This window comes from Ammospiza caudacuta, chromosome 4, assembly GCF_027887145.1.
Source record: "Ammospiza caudacuta isolate bAmmCau1 chromosome 4, bAmmCau1.pri, whole genome shotgun sequence".
Lineage (NCBI taxonomy): Eukaryota > Metazoa > Chordata > Aves > Passeriformes > Passerellidae > Ammospiza > Ammospiza caudacuta.
Genome location: NC_080596.1, coordinates 41,566,924 through 41,585,942, shown reverse-complemented (window position 1 = coordinate 41,585,942; position 19,019 = coordinate 41,566,924).

Here is a 19,019-nt window from a genome sequence, read left to right as displayed (position 1 = left end):
TTTTCTATCAGTTGGCAAGTTGAGCACACAATCCCAGGGTTGTGCAGCTTCCTTCTTCACCTTTCCGATGCTGCCGCTCTCTCCGGATCCCGGAGCCGAAGATGCGGCTTCTTCGCGCAAAGACGATTGTACCGGTCACAGTGCTCTCTTAGCGCGCCTTCTGCCGAAAGACGCCCGGGAGCGGCGCTTAGCTCCGTAGAGCATCGTCCCTTCGTCTTTAGCGTCTTTTGTGGTCTACATCCTAGCAGAAAGCTTTTCCACTCTGTCTGGCAAGGAAAACCTGCGGGAGCACAGAAAACACCTTCCATCGTGTTCTGGACATTGCACGGAGGTCTGCCAAGTGTTTGTATGAAGAAATGGATAGTTGTCCAAAATAACTTTCTATCGAATACTCTTGTGATGGGAAAAGTCAGGAAAGTGGTAAGGTAATGTTTTCTATCAGTTGGCGAGCTGCGCACACAATCACAGTGTTGTAGAGCTTCTTTCTTCACCTTTCCGATGCTGCCGCCCTCTCCGGCTCCCGGAGCCGAAGAAACGGCTTCTTCGCGCAAAGACGATTGTACCGGTCACAGTGCTCTCTTAGCGCGGCTTCTGCCGAAAGACGCCCGGGAGCGGCGCATAGCTCCGGAGAGCATCGTCCCTTCGTCTTTAGCGTCTTTTGTGGTCTACATCCTAGCGGAAAGCTTTTCCACTCTGTCTGGCAAGGAAAACCTGCGGGAGCACAGAAAACATCTCCCATCGTGTTCTGGACGTTGCACGGAGGTCTGCCAAGTGTTTGGCATAAAGAAAAGAAAAGCTGTCCAAAACAGCTTCTTATCGAATATTCATGTGTTTAGAAAAGTCAGGAGAATGGTAAGGTACTGTTTTCTATCAGTTGGCAAGTTGAGCACACAATCCCAGGGTTGTGCAGCTTCCCTCTTCACCTTTCCGATGCTGCCGCTCTCTCCGGCTCCCGGAGCCGAAGAAGCGGCTTCTTCGCGCAAAGACGATTGTACCGCTCACAGTGCTCTTAGCGCCGCTTCTGCCGAAAGAAGCCCGGGAGCGGCGCTTAGCTCCGGAGAGCATCGTCCCTTCGCGTTTAGCGTCTTTTGTAGTCTACATTTTAGCAGATAGCGTTTCCACTCTGTCTGGCAAGGAAAACCTGCGGGAGCACAGAAAACATCTCCCATCCTGTTCTGGACGTTGCACGGAGGTCTGCCATGTGTTTGGCATAAAGAAAAGAAAAGCTGTCCAAAACAGCTTCTTATCGAATATTCATGTGATTAGAAAAGTCAGGAGAATGGTAAGGTACTGTTTTCTATCAGTTGGCAAGCTGCGCACACAATCCCAGTGTTGTACAGCTTCCTTCTTCACCTGAGCCGAAGAAGCGGCTTCTTCGCGCAAAGACGATTGTACCGCTCACAGTGCTCTTAGCGCCGCTTCTGCCGAAAGAAGCCCGGGAGCGGCGCTTAGCTCCGGAGAGCATCGTCCCTTCGTCTTTAGCGTCTTTTGTGGTCTACATCCTAGCAGAAACCTTTTCCACTCTGTCAGGCAAGGAAAACCTGCGCGACCACAGAAAACATCTCCCATCGTGTTCTAGACATTGCGCGGAGGTCTGCCAAGTGTTTGGCATAAAGAAAAGAAAAGCTGTCCAAAACAGCTTCTTATCGAATATTCATGTGATTAGAAAAGTCAGGAGAATGGTAAGGTACTGTTTTCTATCAGTTGGCAAGTTGAGCACACAATCCCAGTGTTGTAGAGCTTCCTTCTTCACCTTTCCGATGCTGCCGCTCTCCCCGGCTCCCTGAGCCCAAGAAGCGGCTTCTTCGCGCAAAGACGATCGTACCGGTCACAGTGCTCTCTTTGCGCGGCTTCTGCCGAAAGAAACCCGGGAGCGGCGATTAGCTCCGGAGAGCATCGTCCCTTCGTCTTTAGCGTCTTTTGTGGTCTACATCCTAGCAGAAAGCTTTTCCACTCTGTCTGGCAAGGAAAACCTGCGGGAGCACAGAAAACATCTCCCATCGTGTTCTGGACGTTGCACGGAGGTCTGCCAAGTGTTTGGCATAAAGAAAAGAAAAGCTGTCCAAAACAGCTTCTTATCGAATATTCATGTGATTAGAAAAGTCAGGAGAATGGTAAGGTACTGTTTTCTATCAGTTGGCAAGTTGAGCACACAATCCCAGTGTTGTAGAGCTTCTTTCTTTACCTTTCCGATGCTGCCGCTCTCTCCGGCTCCCGGAGCCCAAGAAGCGGCTTCTTCGCGCAAAGACGATTGTACCGGTCACAGTGCTCTCTTAGCGCGGCTTCTGCCGAAAGACACCCGGGAGCGGCGCTTAGATCCGGAGAGCATCGTCCCTTCGTCTTTAGCGTCTTTTGTGGTCTACATCCTAGCAGAAAGCTTTTCCACTCTGTCTGGCAAGGAAAACCTGCGGGAGCACAGAAAACATCTCCCATCGTGTTCTGGACATTGCACGGAGGTCTGCCAAGTGTTTGTATGAAGAAATTGATAGTTGTCCAAAATAACTTTCTATCGAATACTCTTGTGATGGGAAAAGTCAGGAAAGTGGTAAGGTACTGTTTTCTATCAGTTGGCAAGCTGCGCACACAATCACAGTGTTGTAGAGCTTCTTTCTTCACCTTTCCGATGCTGCCTCTCTCTCCGGCTCCCGGAGCCGAAGAAACGGCTTCTTCGCGCAAAGACGATTGTACCGGTCCCAGTGCTCTCTTAGCGCGGCTTCTGCCGAAAGAAGCCCGGGAGCGGCGCTTAGCTCCGGAGAGCATCGTCCCTTCGTCTTTAGCGTCTTTTGTGGTCTACATCCTAGCAGAAAGCTTTTCCACTCTGTCTGGCAAGGAAAACCTGCGGGAGCACAGAAAACATCTCCCATCCTGTTCTGGACGTTGCACGGAGGTCTGTCAAGTGTTTGGCATAAAGAAAAGTAAAGCTGTCCAAAACAGCTTCTTATCGAATATTCATGTGATTAGAAAAGTCAGGAGAATGGTAAGGTAATGTTTTCTACCAGTTGGCAAGTTGAGCACACAATCCCAGTGTTGTACAGCTTTCTTTCTTCACCTTTCCGATGCTGCCGCTCTCTCCGGCTCCCTGCGCCCAAGAAGCGGCTTCTTCGCGCAAAGACGATTGTACCGGTCACAGTGCTCTTAGCGCCGCTTCTGCCGAAAGAAGCCCGGGAGCGGCGCTTAGCTCCGGAGAGCATCGTCCCTTCGTCTTTAGCGTCTTTTGTGGTCTACATCCTAGCAGAAAGCTTTTCCACTCTGTCGGGCAAGGAAAACCTGCGGGAGCACAGAATACATCTCCCATCGTGTTCTGGACGTTGCACGGAGGTCTGCCAAGTGTTTGGCATAAAGAAAAGAAAAGCTGTCCAAAACAGCTTCTTATCGAATATTCATGTGATTATAAAAGTCAGGAGAATATAAGGTACTGTTTTCTATCAGTTGGCAAGTTGACCACACAATCCCAGTGTTGTACAGCTTCTTTCTTCACCTTTCCGATGCTGCCTCTCTCTCCGGCTCCCGGAGCCGAAGAAACGGCTTCTTCGCGCAAAGACGATTGTACCGGTCCCAGTGCTCTCTTAGCGCGGCTTCTGCCGAAAGACGCCCGGGAGCGGCGCTTAGCTCCGGAGAGCATCGTCCCTTCGTCTTTAGCGTCTTTTGTGGTCTACATCCTAGCAGAAAGCTTTTCCACTCTGTCTGGCAAGGAAAACCTGCGGGAGCACAGAAAACATCTCCCATCCTGTTCTGGACGTTGCACGGAGGTCTGCCAAGTGTTTGGCATAAAGAAAAGAAAAGCTGTCCAAAACAGCTTCTTATCGAATATTCATGTGATTAGAAAAGTCAGGAGAATGGTAAGGTAATGTTTTCTATCAGTTGGCAAGTTGAGCACACAATCCCAGGGTTGTGCAGCTTCCTTCTTCACCTTTCTGATGCTGCCGCTCTCTCCGGCTCCCGGAGCCGAAGAAGCGGCTTCTTCGCGCAAAGACGATCGTACCGGTCACAGTGCTCTCTTAGCGCGGCTTCTGCCGAAAGACGCCCGGGAGCGGCGCATAGCTCCGGAGAGCATCGTCCCTTCGTCTTTAGCGTCTTTTGTGGTCTACACCTTAGCAAATAGCGTTTCCAGTCTGTCTGGCAAGAAAAACCTGCGGGAGCACAGAAAACATCTCCCATCGTGTTCTGGACATTGCACGGAGGTCTGCCAAATGTTTGGCATAAAGAAAGTAAAAGCTGTCCAAAACAGCTTCCTAACGAATATTCTTGTGATTGGAAAAGTCAGGAGAATGGTAAGGTACTGTTTTCTATCAGTTGGCAAGTTGAGCACACAATCCCAGTGTTGTAGAGCTTCCTTCTTCACCTTTCCGATGCTGCCGCTCTCTCCGGCTCCCGGAGCCGAAGAAGCGGCTTCTTCGCGCAAAGACGATCGTACCGGTCACAGTGCTCTCTTAGCGCGGCTTCTGCCGAAAGACGCCCGGGAGCGGCGCTTAGCTCCGGAGAGCATCGTACCTTCGTCTTTAGCGTCTTTTGTGGTCTACATCCTAGCAGAAAGCTTTTCCACTCTGTCTGGCAAGGAAAACCTGCGGGAGCACAGAAAACATCTTCCATCGTGTTCTGGACATTGCACGGAGGTCTGCCAAGTGTTTGTATGAAGAAATGGATAGTTGCCCAAAATAACTTTCTATCGAATACTCTTGTGATGAGAAAAATCAGGAAAGTGGTAAGGTAATGTTTTCTATCAGTTGGCGAGCTGCGCACACAATCACAGTATTGTAGAGTTTCTTTCTTCACCTTTCCGATGCTGCCTCTCTCTCCGGCTCCCGGAGCCGAAGAAACGGCTTCTTCGCGCAAAGACGATTTTACCCGTCCCAGTGCTCTCTTAGCGCGGCTTCTGCCGAAAGAAGCCCGGGAGCGGCGCTTAGCTCCGGAGAGCATCGTCCCTTCGTCTTTAGCGTCTTTTATGGTCTACATCCTAGCAGAAAGCTTTTCCACTCTGTCTGGCAAGGAAAACCTGCGGGAGCACAGAAAACATCTCCCATCGTGTTCTGGACGTTGCACGGACGTCTGCCAAGTGTTTGGCATAAAGAAAAGAAAAGCTGTCCAAAACAGCTTCTTATCGAATATTCATGTGATTAGAAAAGTCAGGAGAATGGTAAGGTAATGTTTTCTATCAGTTGGCAAGTTGAGCACACAATCCCAGGGTTGTGCAGCTTCCTTCTTCACCTTTCCGATGCTGCCGCTCTCTCCGGCTCCCGGAGCCGAAGAAGCGGCTTCTTCGCGCAAAGACGATTGTACCGGTCACAGTGCTCTCTTAGCGCGGCTACTGCCGAAAGAAGCCCGGGAGCGGCGCTTAGCTCCGGAGAGCATCGTCCCTTCGTCTTTAGCGTCTTTTGTGGTCTACATCCTAGCAGAAAGCTTTTCCACTCTGTCTGGCACGGAAAACCTGCGGGAGCACAGAAAACACCTTCCATCGTGTTCTGGACATTGCACGGAGGTCTGCCAAGTGTTTGTATGAAGAAATGGATAGTTGTCCAAAATAACTTTCTATCGAATACTCTTGTGATGGGAAAAGTCAGGAAAGTGGTAAGGTAATGTTTTCTATCAGTTGGCGAGCTGCGCACACAATCACAGTGTTGTACAGCTTCTTTCTTCACCTTTCCGATGCTGCCGCCCTCTCCGGCTCCCGGAGCCGAAGAAACGGCTTCTTCGCGCAAAGACGATTGTACCGGTCACAGTGCTCTCTTAGCGCGGCTTCTGCCGAAAGACGCCCGGGAGCGGCGCATAGCTCCGGAGAGCATCGTCCCTTCGTCTTTAGCGTCTTTTGTGGTCTACATCCTAGCGGAAAGCTTTTCCACTCTGTCTGGCAAGGAAAACCTGCGGGAGCACAGAAAACATCTCCCATCGTGTTCTGGACGTTGCACGGAGGTCTGCCAAGTGTTTGGCATAAAGAAAAGAAAAGCTGTCCAAAACAGCTTCTTATCGAATATTCATGTGTTTAGAAAAGTCAGGAGAATGGTAAGGTACTGTTTTCTATCAGTTGGCAAGTTGAGCACACAATCCCAGGGTTGTGCAGCTTCCCTCTTCACCTTTCCGATGCTGCCGCTCTCTCCGGCTCCCGGAGCCGAAGAAGCGGCTTCTTCGCGCAAAGACGATTGTACCGCTCACAGTGCTCTTAGCGCCGCTTCTGCCGAAAGAAGCCAGGGAGCGGCGCTTAGCTCCGGAGAGCATCGTCCCTTCGCGTTTAGCGTCTTTTGTAGTCTACATTTTAGCAGATAGCGTTTCCACTCTGTCTGGCAAGGAAAACCTGCGGGAGCACAGAAAACATCTCCCATCCTGTTCTGGACGTTGCACGGACGTCTGCCATGTGTTTGGCATAAAGAAAAGAAAAGCTGTCCAAAACAGCTTCTTATCGAATATTCATGTGATTAGAAAAGTCAGGAGAATGGTAAGGTACTGTTTTCTATCAGTTGGCAAGCTGCGCACACAATCCCAGTGTTGTACAGCTTCCTTCTTCACCTGAGCCGAAGAAGCGGCTTCTTCGCGCAAAGACGATTGTACCGCTCACAGTGCTCTTAGCGCCGCTTCTGCCGAAAGAAGCCCGGGAGCGGCGCTTAGCTCCGGAGAGCATCGTCCCTTCGTCTTTAGCGTCTTTTGTGGTCTACATCCTAGCAGAAACCTTTTCCACTCTGTCAGGCAAGGAAAACCTGCGCGACCACAGAAAACATCTCCCATCGTGTTCTAGACATTGCGCGGAGGTCTGCCAAGTGTTTGGCATAAAGAAAAGAAAAGCTGTCCAAAACAGCTTCTTATCGAATATTCATGTGATTAGAAAAGTCAGGAGAATGGTAAGGTACTGTTTTCTATCAGTTGGCAAGTTGAGCACACAATCCCAGTGTTGTAGAGCTTCCTTCTTCACCTTTCCGATGCTGCCGCTCTCTCCGGCTCCCTGAGCCCAAGAAGCGGCTTCTTCGCGCAAAGACGATCGTACCGGTCACAGTGCTCTCTTTGCGCGGCTTCTGCCGAAAGACGCCCGGGAGCGGCGCTTAGCTCCGGAGAGCATCGTACCTTCGTCTTTAGCGTCTTTTGTGGTCTACATCCTAGCAGAAAGCTTTTCCACTCTGTCTGGCAAGGAAAACCTGCGGGAGCACAGAAAACATCTCCCATCGTGTTCTGGACGTTGCACGGAGGTCTGCCAAGTGTTTGGCATAAAGAAAGGAAAAACTGTCCAAAACAGCTTCTTATCGAATATTCATGTGTTTAGAAAAGTCAGGAGAATGGTAAGGTACTGTTTTCTATCAGTTGGCAAGCTGCGCACACAATCACAGTGTTGTAGAGCTTCTTTCTTCACCTTTCCCATGCTGCCGCTCTCTCCGGCTCCCGGAGCCGAAGAAGCGGCTTCTTCGCGCAAAGACGATTGTACCGCTCACAGTGCTCTCTTAGTGCGGCTTCTGCCGAAAGACGCCCGGGAGCGGCGATTAGCTCCGGAGAGCATCGTCCCTTCGTCTTTAGCGTCGTTTGTGGTCTACACCTTAGCAAATAGCGTTTCCAGTCTGTCTGGAAAAGAAAACCTGCGGGAGCAGAGAAAACATCTCCCATCGTGTTCTAGACATTGCACGGAGGTCTGCCAAGTGTTTGCATGAAGAAATTAATAGTTGTCCAAAACAACTTTCTATCAAATATTCTTTTGATTGGAAAAGTAAGGAAAGTGGTAAGGTACTCATTTCTATCAGTTGGCTAGTTGAGCACACAATCCCAGTGTTGTAGACCTTCCTTCTTCACCTTTTTGATGCTGCCGCTCTCTCCGGCTCCCTGCGCCCAAGAAGCGGCTTCTTCGCGCAAAGACGATTGTACCGCTCACAGTGCTCTCTTAGCGCGGCTTCTGCCGAAAGAAGCCCGGGAGCGGCGATTAGCTCCGGAGAGCGTCGTCCCTTCGTCTTTAGCGTCTTTTGTGGTCTACATCCTAGCAGAAAGCTTTTCCACTCTGTCTGGCAAGGAAAACCTGCGGGAGCACAGAAAACATCTCCCATCGTGTTCTGGACGTTGCACGGAGGTCTGCCAAGTGTTTGGCATAAAGAAAAGAAAAGCTGTCCAAAACAGCTTCTTATCGAATATTCATGTGATTAGAAAAGTCAGGAGAATGGTAAGGTACTGTTTTCTATCAGTTGGCAAGTTGAGCACACAATCCCAGTGTTGTAGAGCTTCTTTCTTTACCTTTCCGATGCTGCCGCTCTCTCCGGCTCCCGGAGCCCAAGAAGCGGCTTCTTCGCGCAAAGACGATTGTACCGGTCACAGTGCTCTCTTAGCGCGGCTTCTGCCGAAAGACACCCGGGAGCGGCGCTTAGATCCGGAGAGCATCGTCCCTTCGTCTTTAGCGTCTTTTGTGGTCTACATCCTAGCAGAAAGCTTTTCCACTCTGTCTGGCAAGGAAAACCTGCGGGAGCACAGAAAACATCTCCCATCGTGTTCTGGACATTGCACGGAGGTCTGCCAAGTGTTTGTATGAAGAAATTGATAGTTGTCCAAAATAACTTTCTATCGAATACTCTTGTGATGGGAAAAGTCAGGAAAGTGGTAAGGTACTGTTTTCTATCAGTTGGCGAGCTGCGCACACAATCACAGTGTTGTAGAGCTTCTTTCTTCACCTTTCCGATGCTGCCTCTCTCTCCGGCTCCCGGAGCCGAAGAAACGGCTTCTTCGCGCAAAGACGATTGTACCGGTCCCAGTGCTCTCTTAGCGCGGCTTCTGCCGAAAGAAGCCCGGGAGCGGCGCTTAGCTCCGGAGAGCATCGTCCCTTCGTCTTTAGCGTCTTTTGTGGTCTACATCCTAGCAGAAAGCTTTTCCACTCTGTCTGGCAAGGAAAACCTGCGGGAGCACAGAAAACATCTCCCATCGTGTTCTGGACGTTGCACGGAGGTCTGTCAAGTGTTTGGCATAAAGAAAAGTAAAGCTGTCCAAAACAGCTTCTTATCGAATATTCATGTGATTAGAAAAGTCAGGAGAATGGTAAGGTAATGTTTTCTACCAGTTGGCAAGTTGAGCACACAATCCCAGTGTTGTACAGCTTTCTTTCTTCACCTTTCCGATGCTGCCGCTCTCTCCGGCTCCCTGCGCCCAAGAAGCGGCTTCTTCGCGCAAAGACGATTGTACCGCTCACAGTGCTCTTAGCGCCGCTTCTGCCGAAAGAAGCCCGGGAGCGGCGCTTAGCTCCGGAGAGCATCGTCCCTTCGTCTTTAGCGTCTTTTGTGGTCTACATCCTAGCAGAAACCTTTTCCACTCTGTCAGGCAAGGAAAACCTGCGCGACCACAGAAAACATCTCCCATCGTGTTCTAGACATTGCGCGGAGGTCTGCCAAGTGTTTGGCATAAAGAAAAGAAAAGCTGTCCAAAACAGCTTCTTATCGAATATTCATGTGATTAGAAAAGTCAGGAGAATGGTAAGGTACTGTTTTCTATCAGTTGGCAAGTTGAGCACACAATCCCAGTGTTGTAGAGCTTCCTTCTTCACCTTTCCGATGCTGCCGCTCTCCCCGGCTCCCTGAGCCCAAGAAGCGGCTTCTTCGCGCAAAGACGATCGTACCGGTCACAGTGCTCTCTTTGCGCGGCTTCTGCCGAAAGAAGCCCGGGAGCGGCGATTAGCTCCGGAGAGCATCGTCCCTTCGTCTTTAGCGTCTTTTGTGGTCTACATCCTAGCAGAAAGCTTTTCCACTCTGTCTGGCAAGGAAAACCTGCGGGAGCACAGAAAACATCTCCCATCGTGTTCTGGACGTTGCACGGAGGTCTGCCAAGTGTTTGGCATAAAGAAAAGAAAAGCTGTCCAAAACAGCTTCTTATCGAATATTCATGTGATTAGAAAAGTCAGGAGAATGGTAAGGTACTGTTTTCTATCAGTTGGCAAGTTGAGCACACAATCCCAGTGTTGTAGAGCTTCTTTCTTTACCTTTCCGATGCTGCCGCTCTCTCCGGCTCCCGGAGCCCCAGAAGCGGCTTCTTCGCGCAAAGACGATTGTACCGGTCACAGTGCTCTCTTAGCGCGGCTTCTGCCGAAAGACACCCGGGAGCGGCGCTTAGATCCGGAGAGCATCGTCCCTTCGTCTTTAGCGTCTTTTGTGGTCTACATCCTAGCAGAAAGCTTTTCCACTCTGTCTGGCAAGGAAAACCTGCGGGAGCACAGAAAACATCTCCCATCGTGTTCTGGACATTGCACGGAGGTCTGCCAAGTGTTTGTATGAAGAAATTGATAGTTGTCCAAAATAACTTTCTATCGAATACTCTTGTGATGGGAAAAGTCAGGAAAGTGGTAAGGTACTGTTTTCTATCAGTTGGCGAGCTGCGCACACAATCACAGTGTTGTAGAGCTTCTTTCTTCACCTTTCCGATGCTGCCTCTCTCTCCGGCTCCCGGAGCCGAAGAAACGGCTTCTTCGCGCAAAGACGATTGTACCGGTCCCAGTGCTCTCTTAGCGCGGCTTCTGCCGAAAGAAGCCCGGGAGCGGCGCTTAGCTCCGGAGAGCATCGTCCCTTCGTCTTTAGCGTCTTTTGTGGTCTACATCCTAGCAGAAAGCTTTTCCACTCTGTCTGGCAAGGAAAACCTGCGGGAGCACAGAAAACATCTCCCATCCTGTTCTGGACGTTGCACGGAGGTCTGTCAAGAGTTTGGCATAAAGAAAAGTAAAGCTGTCCAAAACAGCTTCTTATCGAATATTCATGTGATTAGAAAAGTCAGGAGAATGGTAAGGTAATGTTTTCTACCAGTTGGCAAGTTGAGCACACAATCCCAGTGTTGTACAGCTTTCTTTCTTCACCTTTCCGATGCTGCCGCTCTCTCCGGCTCCCTGCGCCCAAGAAGCGGCTTCTTCGCGCAAAGACGATTGTACCGGTCACAGTGCTCTTAGCGCCGCTTCTGCCGAAAGAAGCCCGGGAGCGGCGCTTAGCTCCGGAGAGCATCGTCCCTTCGTCTTTAGCGTCTTTTGTGGTCTACATCCTAGCAGAAAGCTTTTCCACTCTGTCGGGCAAGGATAACCTGCGGGAGCACAGAATACATCTCCCATCGTGTTCTGGACGTTGCACGGAGGTCTGCCAAGTGTTTGGCATAAAGAAAAGAAAAGCTGTCCAAAACAGCTTCTTATCGAATATTCATGTGATTAGAAAAGTCAGGAGAATGGTAAGGTAATGTTTTCTATCAGTTGGCAAGTTGAGCACACAATCCCAGTGTTGTACAGCTTCTTTCTTCACCTTTCCGATGCTGCCTCTCTCTCCGGCTCCCGGAGCCGAAGAAACGGCTTCTTCGCGCAAAGACGATTGTACCGGTCCCAGTGCTCTCTTAGCGCGGCTTCTGCCGAAAGACGCCCGGGAGCGGCGCTTAGCTCCGGAGAGCATCGTCCCTTCGTCTTTAGCGTCTTTTGTGGTCTACACCTTAGCAAATAGCGTTTCCAGTCTGTCTGGCAAGAAAAACCTGCGGGAGCACAGAAAACATCTCCCATCGTGTTCTGGACATTGCACGGAGGTCTGCCAAATGTTTGGCATAAAGAAAGTAAAAGCTGTCCAAAACAGCTTCCTAACGAATATTCTTGTGATTGGAAAAGTCAGGAGAATGGTAAGGTACTGTTTTCTATCAGTTGGCAAGTTGAGCACACAATCCCAGTGTTGTAGAGCTTCCTTCTTCACCTTTCCGATGCTGCCGCTCTCTCCGGCTCCCGGAGCCGAAGAAGCGGCTTCTTCGCGCAAAGACGATCGTACCGGTAACAGTGCTCTCTTAGCGCGGCTTCTGCCGAAAGACGCCCGGGAGCGGCGCTTAGCTCCGGAGAGCATCGTCCCTTCGTCTTTAGCGTCTTTTGTGGTCTACATCCTAGCAGAAAGCTTTTCCACTCTGTCTGGCAAGGAAAACCTGCGGGAGCACAGAAAACATCTTCCATCGTGTTCTGGACATTGCACGGAGGTCTGCCAAGTGTTTGTATGAAGAAATGGATAGTTGCCCAAAATAACTTTCTATCGAATACTCTTGTGATGAGAAAAATCAGGAAAGTGGTAAGGTAATGTTTTCTATCAGTTGGCGAGCTGCGCACACAATCACAGTATTGTAGAGTTTCTTTCTTCACCTTTCCGATGCTGCCTCTCTCTCCGGCTCCCGGAGCCGAAGAAACGGCTTCTTCGCGCAAAGACGATTTTACCGGTCCCAGTGCTCTCTTAGCGCGGCTTCTGCCGAAAGAAGCCCGGGAGCGGCGCTTAGCTCCGGAGAGCATCGTCCCTTCGTCTTTAGCGTCTTTTATGGTCTACATCCTAGCAGAAAGCTTTTCCACTCTGTCTGGCAAGGAAAACCTGCGGGAGCACAGAAAACATCTCCCATCGTGTTCTGGACGTTGCACGGACGTCTGCCAAGTGTTTGGCATAAAGAAAAGAAAAGCTGTCCAAAACAGCTTCTTATCGAATATTCATGTGATTAGAAAAGTCAGGAGAATGGTAAGGTAATGTTTTCTATCAGTTGGCAAGTTGAGCACACAATCCCAGGGTTGTGCAGCTTCCTTCTTCACCTTTCCGATGCTGCCGCTCTCTCCGGCTCCCGGAGCCGAAGATGCGGCTTCTTCGCGCAAAGACGATTGTACCGGTCACAGTGCTCTCTTAGCGCGCCTTCTGCCGAAAGACGCCCGGGAGCGGCGCTTAGCTCCGGAGAGCATCGTCCCTTCGTCTTTAGCGTCTTTTGTGGTCTACATCCTAGCAGAAAGCTTTTCCACTCTGTCTGGCAAGGAAAACCTGCGGGAGCACAGAAAACACCTTCCATCGTGTTCTGGACATTGCACGGAGGTCTGCCAAGTGTTTGTATGAAGAAATGGATAGTTGTCCAAAATAACTTTCTATCGAATACTCTTGTGATGGGAAAAGTCAGGAGAATGGTAAGGTACTGTTTTCTATCAGTTGGCAAGCTGCGCACACAATCCCAGTGTTGTACAGCTTCCTTCTTCACCTGAGCCGAAGAAGCGGCTTCTTCGCGCAAAGACGATTGTACCGCTCACAGTGCTCTTAGCGCCGCTTCTGCCGAAAGAAGCCCGGGAGCGGCGCTTAGCTCCGGAGAGCATCGTCCCTTCGTCTTTAGCGTCTTTTGTGGTCTACATCCTAGCAGAAAGCTTTTCCACTCTGTCAGGCAAGGAAAACCTGCGCGACCACAGAAAACATCTCCCATCGTGTTCTAGACATTGCGCGGAGGTCTGCCAAGTGTTTGGCATAAAGAAAAGAAAAGCTGTCCAAAACAGCTTCTTATCGAATATTCATGTGATTAGAAAAGTCAGGAGAATGGTAAGGTACTGTTTTCTATCAGTTGGCAAGTTGAGCACACAATCCCAGTGTTGTAGAGCTTCCTTCTTCACCTTTCCGATGCTGCCGCTCTCCCCGGCTCCCTGAGCCCAAGAAGCGGCTTCTTCGCGCAAAGACGATCGTACCGCTCACAGTGCTCTCTTAGCGCGGCTTCTGCCGAAAGACGCCCGGGAGCGGCGCTTAGCTCCGGAGAGCATCGTACCTTCGTCTTTAGCGTCTTTTGTGGTCTACATCCTAGCAGAAAGCTTTTCCACTCTGTCTGGCAAGGAAAACCTGCGGGAGCACAGAAAACATCTCCCATCGTGTTCTGGACGTTGCACGGAGGTCTGCCAAGTGTTTGGCATAAAGAAAGGAAAAGCTGTCCAAAACAGCTTCTTATCGAATATTCATGTGTTTAGAAAAGTCAGGAGAATGGTAAGGTACTGTTTTCTATCAGTTGGCAAGCTGCGCACACAATCACAGTGTTGTAGAGCTTCTTTCTTCACCTTTCCCATGCTGCCGCTCTCTCCGGCTCCCGGAGCCGAAGAAGCGGCTTCTTCGCGCAAAGACGATTGTACCGCTCACAGTGCTCTCTTAGTGCGGCTTCTGCCGAAAGACGCCCGGGAGCGGGGCATAGCTCCGGAGAGCATCGTCCCTTCGTCTTTAGCGTCGTTTGTGGTCTACACCTTAGCAAATAGCGTTTCCAGTCTGTCTGGAAAAGAAAACCTGCGGGAGCAGAGAAAACATCTCCCATCGTGTTCTAGACATTGCACGGAGGTCTGCCAAGTGTTTGCATGAAGAAATTAATAGTTGTCCAAAACAACTTTCTATCAAATATTCTTTTGATTGGAAAAGTAAGGAAAGTGGTAAGGTACTCATTTCTATCAGTTGGCTAGTTGAGCACACAATCCCAGTGTTGTAGACCTTCCTTCTTCACCTTTCCGATGCTGCCGCTCTCTCCGGCTCCCTGCGCCCAAGAAGCGGCTTCTTCGCGCAAAGACGATTGTACCGGTCCCAGTGCTCTCTTAGCGCGGCTTCTGCCGAAAGAAGCCCGGGAGCGGCGCTTAGCTCCGGAGAGCATCGTCCCTTCGTCTTTAGCGTCTTTTGGGGTCTACATCCTAGCAGAAAGCTTTTCCACTCTGTCTGGCAAGGAAAACCTGCGGGAGCACAGAAAACATCTCCCATCCTGTTCTGGACGTTGCACGGAGGTCTGTCAAGTGTTTGGCATAAAGAAAAGTAAAGCTGTCCAAAACAGCTTCTTATCGAATGTTCATGTGATTAGAAAAGTCAGGAGAATGGTAAGGTAATGTTTTCTACCAGTTGGCAAGTTGAGCACACAATCCCAGTGTTGTACAGCTTTCTTTCTTCACCTTTCCGATGCTGCCGCTCTCTCCGGCTCCCTGCGCCCAAGAAGCGGCTTCTTCGCGCAAAGACGATTGTACCGGTCACAGTGCTCTTAGCGCCGCTTCTGCCGAAAGAAGCCCGGGAGCGGCGCTTAGCTCCGGAGAGCATCGTCCCTTCGTCTTTAGCGTCTTTTGTGGTCTACATCCTAGCAGAAAGGTTTTCCACTCTGTCGGGCAAGGAAAACCTGCGGGAGCACAGAATACATCTCCCATCGTGTTCTGGACGTTGCACGGAGGTCTGCCAAGTGTTTGGCATAAAGAAAAGAAAAGCTGTCCAAAACAGCTTCTTATCGAATATTCATGTGATTATAAAAGTCAGGAGAATATAAGGTACTGTTTTCTATCAGTTGGCAAGTTGAGCACACAATCCCAGTGTTGTACAGCTTCTTTCTTCACCTTTCCGATGCTGCCTCTCTCTCCGGCTCCCGGAGCCGAAGAAACGGCTTCTTCGCGCAAAGACGATTGTACCGGTCCCAGTGCTCTCTTAGCGCGGCTTCTGCCGAAAGACGCCCGGGAGCGGCGCTTAGCTCCGGAGAGCATCGTCCCTTCGTCTTTAGCGTCTTTTGTGGTCTACATCCTAGCAGAAAGCTTTTCCACTCTGTCTGGCAAGGAAAACCTGCGGGAGCACAGAAAACATCTCCCATCGTGTTCTGGACGTTGCACGGAGGTCTGCCAAGTGTTTGGCATAAAGAAAAGAAAAGCTGTCCAAAACAGCTTCTTATCGAATATTCATGTGATTAGAAAAGTCAGGAGAATGGTAAGGTAATGTTTTCTATCAGTTGGCAAGTTGAGCACACAATCCCAGGGTTGTGCAGCTTCCTTCTTCACCTTTCTGATGCTGCCGCTCTCTCCGGCTCCCGGAGCCGAAGAAGCGGCTTCTTCGCGCAAAGACGATTGTACCGGTCACAGTGCTCTCTTAGCGCGGCTTCTGCCGAAAGACGCCCGGGAGCGGCGCATAGCTCCGGAGAGCATCGTCCCTTCGTCTTTAGCGTCTTTTGTGGTCTACACCTTAGCAAATAGCGTTTCCAGTCTGTCTGGCAAGAAAAACCTGCGGGAGCACAGAAAACATCTCCCATCGTGTTCTGGACATTGCACGGAGGTCTGCCAAATGTTTGGCATAAAGAAAGTAAAAGCTGTCCAAAACAGCTTCCTAACGAATATTCTTGTGATTGGAAAAGTCAGGAGAATGGTAAGGTACTGTTTTCTATCAGTTGGCAAGTTGAGCACACAATCCCAGTGTTGTAGAGCTTCCTTCTTCACCTTTCCGATGCTGCCGCTCTCTCCGGCTCCCGGAGCCGAAGAAGCGGCTTCTTCGCGCAAAGACGATCGTACCGGTAACAGTGCTCTCTTAGCGCGGCTTCTGCCGAAAGACGCCCGGGAGCGGCGCTTAGCTCCGGAGAGCATCGTACCTTCGTCTTTAGCGTCTTTTGTGGTCTACATCCTAGCAGAAAGCTTTTCCACTCTGTCTGGCAAGGAAAACCTGCGGGAGCACAGAAAACATCTTCCATCGTGTTCTGGACATTGCACGGAGGTCTGCCAAGTGTTTGTATGAAGAAATGGATAGTTGCCCAAAATAACTTTCTATCGAATACTCTTGTGATGAGAAAAATCAGGAAAGTGGTAAGGTAATGTTTTCTATCAGTTGGCGAGCTGCGCACACAATCACAGTATTGTAGAGTTTCTTTCTTCACCTTTCCGATGCTGCCTCTCTCTCCGGCTCCCGGAGCCGAAGAAACGGCTTCTTCGCGCAAAGACGATTTTACCGGTCCCAGTGCTCTCTTAGCGCGGCTTCTGCCGAAAGAAGCCCGGGAGCGGCGCTTAGCTCCGGAGAGCATCGTCCCTTCGTCTTTAGCGTCTTTTATGGTCTACATCCTAGCAGAAAGCTTTTCCACTCTGTCTGGCAAGGAAAACCTGCGGGAGCACAGAAAACATCTCCCATCGTGTTCTGGACGTTGCACGGACGTCTGCCAAGTGTTTGGCATAAAGAAAAGAAAAGCTGTCCAAAACAGCTTCTTATCGAATATTCATGTGATTAGAAAAGTCAGGAGAATGGTAAGGTAATGTTTTCTATCAGTTGGCAAGTTGAGCACACAATCCCAGGGTTGTGCAGCTTCCTTCTTCACCTTTCCGATGCTGCCGCTCTCTCCGGCTCCCGGAGCCGAAGATGCGGCTTCTTCGCGCAAAGACGATTGTACCGGTCACAGTGCTCTCTTAGCGCGCCTTCTGCCGAAAGACGCCCGGGAGCGGCGCTTAGCTCCGGAGAGCATCGTCCCTTCGTCTTTAGCGTCTTTTGTGGTCTACATCCTAGCAGAAAGCTTTTCCACTCTGTCTGGCAAGGAAAACCTGCGGGAGCACAGAAAACACCTTCCATCGTGTTCTGGACATTGCACGGAGGTCTGCCAAGTGTTTGTATGAAGAAATGGATAGTTGTCCAAAATAACTTTCTATCGAATACTCTTGTGATGGGAAAAGTCAGGAAAGTGGTAAGGTAATGTTTTCTATCAGTTGGCGAGCTGCGCACACAATCACAGTGTTGTACAGCTTCTTTCTTCACCTTTCCGATGCTGCCGCCCTCTCCGGCTCCCGGAGCCGAAGAAACGGCTTCTTCGCGCAAAGACGATTGTACCGCTCACAGTGCTCTCTTAGCGCGGCTTCTGCCGAAAGACGCCCGGGAGCGGCGCTTAGCTCCGGAGAGCATCGTCCCTTCGTCTTTAGCGTCTTTTGTGGTCTACATCCTAGCGGAAAGCTTTTCCACTCTGTCTGGCAAGGAAAACCTGCGGGAGCACAGAAAACATCTCCCATCGTGTTCTGGACGTTGCACGGAGGTCTGCCAAGTGTTTGGCATAAAGAAAAGAAAAGCTGTCCAAAACAGCTTCTTATCGAATATTCATGTGTTTAGAAAAGTCAGGAGAATGGTAAGGTACTGTTTTCTATCAGTTGGCAAGTTGAGCACACAATCCCAGGGTTGTGCAGCTTCCCTCTTCACCTTTCCGATGCTGCCGCTCTCTCCGGCTCCCGGAGCCGAAGAAGCGGCTTCTTCGCGCAAAGACGATTGTACCGCTCACAGTGCTCTTAGCGCCGCTTCTGCCGAAAGAAGCCAGGGAGCGGCGCTTAGCTCCGGAGAGCATCGTCCCTTCGCGTTTAGCGTCTTTTGTAGTCTACATTTTAGCAGATAGCGTTTCCACTCTGTCTGGCAAGGAAAACCTGCGGGAGCACAGAAAACATCTCCCATCCTGTTCTGGACGTTGCACGGACGTCTGCCATGTGTTTGGCATAAAGAAAAGAAAAGCTGTCCAAAACAGCTTCTTATCGAATATTCATGTGATTAGAAAAGTCAGGAGAATGGTAAGGTACTGTTTTCTATCAGTTGGCAAGCTGCGCACACAATCCCAGTGTTGTACAGCTTCCTTCTTCACCTGAGCCGAAGAAGCGGCTTCTTCGCGCAAAGACGATTGTACCGCTCACAGTGCTCTTAGCGCCGCTTCTGCCGAAAGAAGCCCGGGAGCGGCGCTTAGCTCCGGAGAGCATCGTCCCTTCGTCTTTAGCGTCTTTTGTGGTCTACATCCTAGCAGAAACCTTTTCCACTCTGTCAGGCAAGGAAAACCTGCGCGACCACAGAAAACATCTCCCATCGTGTTCTAGACATTGCGCGGAGGTCTGCCAAGTGTTTGGCATAAAGAAAAGAAAAGCTGTCCAAAACAGCTTCTTATCGAATATTCATGTGATTAGAAAAGTCAGGAGAATGGTAAGGTACTGTTTTCTATCAGTTGGCAAGTTGAGCACACAATCCCAGTGTTGTAGAGCTTCCTTCTTCACCTTTCCGATGCTGCCGCTCTCCCCGGCTCCCTGAGCCCAAGAAGCGGCTTCTTCGCGCAAAGACGATCGTACCGGTCACAGTGCTCTCTTTGCGCGGCTTCTGCCGAAAGACGCCCGGGAGCGGCGCTTAGCTCCGGAGAGCATCGTACCTTCGTCTTTAGCGTCTTTTGTGGTCTACATCCTAGCAGAAAGCTTTTCCACTCTGTCTGGCAAGGAAAACCTGCGGGAGCACAGAAAACATCTCCCATCGTGTTCTGGACGTTGCACGGAGGTCTGCCAAGTGTTTGGCATAAAGAAAGGAAAAGCTGTCCAAAACAGCTTCTTATCGAATATTCATGTGTTTAGAAAAGTCAGGAGAATGGTAAGGTACTGTTTTCTATCAGTTGGCAAGCTGCGCACACAATCACAGTGTTGTAGAGCTTCTTTCTTCACCTTTCCCATGCTGCCGCTCTCTCCGGCTCCCGGAGCCGAAGAAGCGGCTTCTTCGCGCAAAGACGATTGTACCGCTCACAGTGCTCTCTTAGTGCGGCTTCTG